We start from the raw sequence: 8,339 nt of genomic DNA, 5'->3' as shown, positions 1-8,339 counted from the left end.
GGTTAGGGTTAACTACAGTGTTAGGATTAACTACAGTGTTGAATGATAAAATTATCGCCCTGAAAAAGACGCATCCATGATTCATAATTTTACTAAAACATTCGTTAAAATTTTCGTTTTTCTTATTCGATAATTTGGGAATTATATTGTAAGAAAAGATGAATGCTACTACTTTTTTTTAGATTCAAACAAAAAATGTATTTCAACTACTCTATTTAATGAAACAAAAATAAAAAAAAGTAAATATAAAAGATAATTTTATAGTTTTTTCTTTTTTTGTAATGTTTCATTTTACAAAACATTGTGTAAGAAAAATTATGATGCTTGTGAATCTATGTTACTGCACTTTAATGTTATTAAGAAGCCCGTTCTTAACATTGTGAGAAGGAGAGTACGCTTTTTAACTAATCTGTATCTTCACTATACATTTTAATTACAAAAATACCGTAAAAATGGACAATAAATTGAAAATAATAGTATTTTAAAGTTAATTTCAATTTTTACGACAATGATGCAGTAACATAGATGAACAAGCACAAAAATCACAATATCGTCGTATTTTACTTTTTTCTTTCTTTTTTTTTCTTATTACTATGCCAATTTGGCAATTATGAAGTTGAACTCTTTGTAAAGAAAATAATTGCTCCTTTCTTTTCTTACAGTTCCTCGAATATTTTGATGTTACAAAAAAGACCGTCGGGTTAGGGTCCAGGTAGGGTTGTTTGAAAAAGAAAAAAAAAAATAGTTGCATCTTTCTTTTCTAAACATTCTTTCAATTTTTTAGCTTCCCAAATTAAAAAAAAAAAAAAAAAAAAAAACGTATCGCTTAGTAAAGTAGTTACTTCAATTAGACGGACAGCATAACTCTTTATTGTATTTATTTGCTTCCCCACCAAAGCAAATTAGGCACAATACCGTTTTTAATGTGGGGTAAAAACCAGCTCCCCTAAAAGTAGGCAAAAAGGGGGCACTCTGGTTACCAAAAATAATAATTGTCCCAGTATAGAGGGTTTTCCCTCCATTGACTGGTACAAATTATCTTAAGTGCAGCATCTGCAGAACAGATACTACACTTTGATCCCAGCCCGAAGGCCAAGAACAATAGGGTATTTATTTGCTCCCCCACCGAGCAAATTAGGCACAAGGCCGATTTTTAATGTGAGGAGTGAAGGGGAAATGGAGACCAGCTCCCCGGGGAGCAGGGGAGCTGGACAGTGACAACTGGTATGAAGGGCCACCCCACATTGACCAAGGTCTTACACGTGAGGTTGCCCCCACATATGGTCCCTACCTGCAGCACCTGCAGACACTACACTTTGATCCCGGCCCAAAGGCCAAGAGCAACAGAAAAAAATCAAGCCTCATAACTCTTTATGATTGCCTAAGATAAGAAATTATTAAGCGACAATTATGTAAGGGAGATAATTCTATTTAACGTCTGTTTAAACACTATAATCGGCCATTAACAGAACTCTTTAGCAGTGTCGATTTAACAACGTTTATATAATAATGTCAGGGAAATAACTTCATTTAAGTTATATTTAAGCAATATAATGTAATGAATTATAGAGAGATTATCGTAATTTACTATTATTTAATCAATATAATCCTCATTTAGGAAATCTATTTAGCCAACTTACTATAAAAAAATAATCTAAGGACTTTATTTAACTATTGCTTAATTAATACAATCTGCTATTAGAAGCTCGGGGAAGGTTATATCACAATAATATATAACTCCAACTTCCATTCAAGCACCATAATTGGCCAGTACAAACTCGATTTAGCCAAGTAATATAAGTAATAATATAAGGAAAATAATTAACTTCCATTTTATTAATATAATTAACATTTGAACTTCTATTTAGCTGAATTAATATAATAATTAGATAAGTAAAATCACTATTTATTGACCTTAATCATACAAGTGTAGCAGCATTATATAGCGACAGATGTATAAAGAAAATTACACTATTTAATATATTTTCCTCCTGTATATAATATTTTGATTGCAGAAATTCCATACTGGACCAAATTACTGTAGATTTACAACAACAGATGCCACATACAAATTTATTGTGCTTAGACTACATTATGTAACTTTACAACTGCATTATAGACAGATTTAGGCTGTATATCAAAAATCCTACAATTAATCCTAGAACAGAAATCATCACTATCGCCAATATCATTAGAGGAAGTAGTTCCTATTTTTTCCTCTAATTCATAACTGCTTTCACCACCCCACTCTACACTGCATAAAATTACACACAGTAGACTTGTAATACCCCGTCACCCTTATAAACTGACTCATAAACTCTTACAAATTCACTTCCGATTTGCAGATTCAGAAAATAATGATTTCTCTCTATGCAAATCCCATCCTTTCCCTTTCTCATTGGATGCGAGCTGTAATTCTCTTATTTCAGATTTTAAACCTTCAACAAAAACGAACGATGATGGATTCTACACAACATGATATCTGCAAACCACGCTTTACGCAAAATTGTTAAACCATGATTAAACCATTGTTACTCATGACACCAACATTATGTGTGAATTATTTACTTCTTGGCTGCTCACATATATTCAAACAAAATCACCAATAAAAACTTACCGAATGGTTACAATTTACTTTACAATTAGTTCATCATCTATTCTCTCTCTCTCTCAATTTCTCTCTCTCTCTCTCTCTCTCTCTATCGCTTTTTGTATTACTAATGTCATCAACTTTGTTACATCAAAAACATCTTCGCTGCTTTCTTTTTTAAATGTTTTCATTCATTAAAAACAAGCCAATTTTATTTTATTTTTTTCATAAGCTACCGTCCGATTACGTTTTTCCTTATTTTCTTTATTGAAGTCATGATGAATTTCGTCTGTCATAAATTACTGACTTTCCCTCTCTCTATCTCTCGATCACTCAATCCATCTCAAAAGTCAACATACGCCTTCAGATGAATGACCTTATATTTTTACCTGTGGATGTCACGGCTCAATGGTTTCCTTCTTTTCCTGCTTCATGTTACAAGTTCGAGCCTGTTTGCCTACAATTTTTTATTTTATTTTATTTTTTTTTTATATACCTAGGCTGCCTACTGTCTATTTTTTTTTATCTTTTTCCCCTCACAGCTATTTTTGTTTAAATTTTCGACTGAGGGGGTTGTTCAATATCCTTACTAAACCATCTCAGTCCACCCGATCTTGCCATGGGGAGGTTGGGGATATCCATTCCGATAGCCATTCTTACCATGAGGAGTTGGAGGTGTCTATTCCAATAGCCTTCTGTAACATGAGAAGGTTGAGGGTTGGGCAGCAGCAACAACAACCATAATTTAATTTATTTGAGGAAGTCAGCATGCTTCCACCTCGTAATGGCGGCTAGTGAGTACTGCTAGTTATTAATATAATTGTCTACTATAACATATAATTAATCGTGTATAACAACGATGCTAATAAGTTAATTATATATTTTCTATTTAATCAATATATTTGCCCATTAAAAATTTTATGTAGGAGCATTAATATTACATAATGTAAGTGAAATTTTCTACTTAACATTTTTTCTTCATATAGTCACCACTCATCAAGACCTCAAGGATAAGGGTTAATGGTATACTGTAATAGAAATTTGTTAATAATTTATTTTAGAGGACAGCTCTTCAAGAACTTGAAAACAACCATGTTATAAGGACTTGAAAACAACCATGTTATAATCAACTGAACAGCAGCTCCATAATATGGAGTTCCACAGACGATCAGTTCTGAAAAAAAGCTCTGCTTATGGAATTTACTGATTTATTGATTCAGGCACAGATAGTAAGAGAAATTGCTGATGGTTGTTGAACATAGTCAGGTATTTGCTGCAAGTGACTTATCAGGGGAGGAACCATAAAGTGAAGGTCAGTCGAGCACATGCCATGAAATTAACGGTAGAACAATGTGATATATAATAATTTATAACAGATTCCAACTGACAACATCTCTTCTATGAGACAGAGGCTGCAGAGAGGAGAAAAGGACATCACCAACCAGATTCTGAAGTCAGTTTTGTACCCTGTTGAGGCAGATGAAGATGCTCTGAGCAGCTCTTCTCCAGATGTGGTAATAGTACTCCATCCTAGGATGTACTTGGCTCTTTTACAGGTAGAGGATTACATCAGTAGTGAGATATCAACTGGAGCGGCAGAATGATCCAACCAGTTTCCCGGCGATCTTAGCAATGGATTTGATGTATGTGTTCCATTTCAGGTCACGAATCAAAGGTTGTCAAAACAGACAGCTTGTCAAAACAGGGTGCTTGTCCAGAAGCTTGTCAAAACAGGGTGCTTGTCCAGAAGCTTGTCAAAACAGGGTGCTTGTCCAGAAGCGTGTTAAAACAGGGTGCTTTCCCAAGGTGAGAACAATTCATTTCAACTGGGGCAAAGTGAGGGCCAGAGCATTGATAATGGAAAGGAGAAACTTGGTTTTAGATGCATTAAAATTAATTAGCCACCTTTGCCTTCATTGCACCATGTTCTCAAGGTCAGAAGAAAGAGATTTTTGTTATTGCCGACCTTTGAAGTATTGCCATAGATGGTAGTGTTGTCTGCAAATGTCTATAAATGATCTAAGTATGTGATTTAGGAGATCATTGATGTATATCAATAAAAGAGTTAGGCCAGGATGGAACTCTGAAGGGACGCTGGTGTTGATACTATGAGCTTCTGATTTCTGCCTCTTATAAATCTAACAATGGGAAAGGATTTAATAATAAAGAGGATATTTTTCAACTATTCCGTAGTTGGAAATCTTTATACTATACTCTATCAAAAGCCTTTGATATGCCAAGAGCAATTGTATGCCTGGGAAACGCTGGGCGTCTAGCTTGTATTGTAATAATTTTCCTTTTGAAATGTAGTGAACTACCAACTAAGGAGAATTGATTTTGGATTTTTGAAAGTCTGGAAAGGGATTTTGCCTACAACACGTGTGGAAGTTCTTTCTTTATTCTTCTGTATGAGTGTTAAACTCTCTTCCTTTTTTCCCTTTTTCTATATTTCTTTCTGTTGGTGTCTCTCACGACTAGCTAACCATTATTAGTGTTAGAAGGTTGTTCCATTATAAATACTAAGGACTGAACCGTGTATAGGTCATTCCACATATTCCAGAATTCTTTGATATTGGGTTATGTTATGCTCCTTATGTTCACAGGGCTCAGGTATTGATAATCTGTCTTAGCCTCTTGCTGTATGCATGCCATTTTGATGTGGGGGAGGGTGTTTCCTGATTGATTCTATGACAGCTTGCAGTGCTTCTTCTAGATTGTCTGATTCAACTGCTGTGACTTTTCTGATAAGTGCAGGGATCTAAGACATTGCATTTGCCCCACCATTGGCATTGCCTGAATTGGTACATCAAGGTCTGTTCTCTAACGTCTAATATCCTGGGGTTATTAATCTCATCTAAACTATGTCCACTGAATATTGATACCAGGGGTTTGTAATCAATAGCAATTATCAGGTGAAAGTAAACCATAACAAATATTCTACAGCCTTTAAAACCAAACTTTCTCTTTTGATTAGTGTGTAATGGCTTTCAGTAACCGAGAGTCTGCCTAAAAACCTCCCAGTGCCCTGGTCAGCAAAGATAGCTTATTGTAGATGAACAATCGAAATGCTTTGGGAATAACTCCAATATATGTCCAGGTATGCTGAATAACTTATCTTGAATGTTTGAACATCATCCTGGATGTTGTCTAGAGTTCTATCTTTGGATTGTTAAAAGAATTGTTTTAAGGTATCATCCCAGTAAAATTTGCTTATACGTTTAAGTAGTTTTTTGAAAGGTGACATGACGGGCATCTTGGCAAATGCATATGATATCCAGTTAATCAGCCAAAAGAAAGACCTAACTCCTATTATATTTGTTGGGATAGGAAATCTCTGATGTCCTCAAATAATTTTGGGAATAGTTTATACCCTATTTGGATGATATCAATACCAGCAAATTCCATATTGTCTTTTGCAAAATGAAATTTATCTGGGTTGAAAACAATTCCATTTTCAGCACAAATCATGGTGTATCTAATAGTGTGTCAAAAGGATAGTGCTTTATCATCATCCCATAAAATGGAATCATCCACACAATGGACCACACAAGGGAAACCTTCTATAATGTTCTTGAATCTCCTTAATTGGATGTCTAGAAACCTCACGAATATCGATATCTGCCTCAGAATATTATAATAGTGGTAACATTACACACTTTCACAGCAAGATGTAACCTCTGATATTCATTACAGGCATTAAGAATGGTTTTCTTTTTCCTTGGGAGTATTGTATTGACAAGGTTGAATGGCGAAGGTGGGTGGTGTATCTCCTGTCTTATTTCTGTATTCAAATGAGAAGTAGTTTTTTCTTTTGCATTTATGGCATGAGTTACCTCAGGCGGGGCATGGTCTGTGGCCATTTGGGTGTGCCCTGTGACCGAGCCCTTGCCTTTGTTGTTATTTTTTATTTTGTTTTTGTTATATGATGGAAATCTTTCAACAATGAAAATTTGATTGAGGCAATTTATGGAGTCTCTGTTTGTTGAAATGGTTTGTTGCTCTAGCAATTGATTCACAGGCATCCAATTAGGTTCTGGTAGAAAGTGCCCAGTAGTCTGGTAATAATTTAGGGTTTAATCATATCCTCAGAGAATGAAATACATTGCTAGTTATCACAACCACACTGTCTTTTGAAGGTGCAGAGCATGGCCTGAGATTTCAATCTGTATATGAATGACATAATAGGTCCCCCTTCATCACAAAATATTGTTGACTGTTTATCTCAAGGTGGATGGATTTTATTATGATGGATGTAATGTATGCCAGTAATTGTTCCTCTGGGGCATTATTTAGGTCATCAGGGTCAACGAAATTAAACAGCAACCTACACATCTCTGAAAATGATCCATTTATTATCTGACTGACGTTAAATTTGAACTCAACCTTAGATCAAAAGTCTCAAACTCAAATCCAACTGTTCTCTTCTCTCTGCACTTTCCACACTGACGCCCAAAATAAAGAAGACGGCTCTTTTATAGAGAGACCCACCCACATCTCATTTGCATACCCCCTCCCCCCTCTCGTCACATCACATGATTTTCAGTCCATAAATACCAGGGGCGACCATTTTTATTTTCTCTTTTTTTCTTTCCTAACACGAGCCGCACGATGCATGAGGTAAGGTTCTTTACTTTTAACCACATGCCCCCTTGATCTCTAAGATCAATAATTAGTATCATAGTCTGCCATCCATGCTGGGCGTCTTCGTTCATGGTGCGATCGTCGAAGAGGCTCTTCTTCAGACACTTCAACATCAGCATCAACCTCCCCTTCCTCTGATGGCAAGGAGACTCTCCATATACCTAAAATGTGACGAGGCATTCTGTCAATCGCTACCTTGTTTTTGGAGAGTACTTCAGTCACTGTACCTTTTCCCCAGCGAGTCGTGCAACGAGAATTGGGTGGTTTCACCCACACCTCTTCACCAACTGCGATGTTCACGCAGGCCTGTTCTTCTCTCTGTGTTACAGTCAATGGATGTCGCCATTCATAAGAAAAAATAGACCGGTGTGGCACTGAAAATCACCCCTTCTCAGGTACATGCTATTATAAAAAACCTAGGCACCTCAAAAGCATGTGGACCAGATCTCATCCCGGCTGTGCTATTAAAAAAATGCTCTGCCGAGGTTGCTCCAGTTCTGTCCAAACTTTACAATAAATGCCTTAACGAATCTTGTTTTCCCGACTGCTGGAAAACCGCCTCTGTGGTACCAGTCTTCAAGAATTCTGGTGAAAAAACTGACCCACTAAATTATCGCCCCATTAGCCTCCTCCCGCTTTTCGCCAAAATATTTGAATCCTTAGTTAATCAAGCCCTAGTCCAGCACCTAACAGCTGCTAAACTCCTGACTGACAAACAATATGGATTCAGGCAAGCCCGTTCAACAGCAGATATCTTAACTGTAGTTTCTGAACGTATATACCGTTCATTGGATAAAACAGGGGAGGGTAGAGCGGTGGCCCTTGATATATCTAAGGCTTTTGACAGGGTATGGCACAATGGTCTTCTAAGGAAAATTAGATCATATGGAATCACTGGAAGAATTCACAATGTAATTAAATCCTTCTTAAGTAATAGAAAAATCAAAGTTGTCCTCGACGGTCGTACATCCAAACAATATGACATAAATGCGGGAGTACCTCAGGGGTCTATCCTTGGACCTCTATTATTCCTGATATTCATAAATGACCTCCCTGATAAAATTGTTTCGGGGATGGGTATATTTGCCGATGACACCACTCTCTATAA

The sequence above is a fragment of the Euprymna scolopes genome, chromosome 42 (assembly GCF_053919585.1).
Source record: "Euprymna scolopes isolate OS-2025 chromosome 42, ASM5391958v1, whole genome shotgun sequence".
Taxonomy (NCBI): Eukaryota; Metazoa; Mollusca; class Cephalopoda; order Sepiida; family Sepiolidae; genus Euprymna; species Euprymna scolopes.
This window is presented reverse-complemented; position numbering follows the sequence as displayed.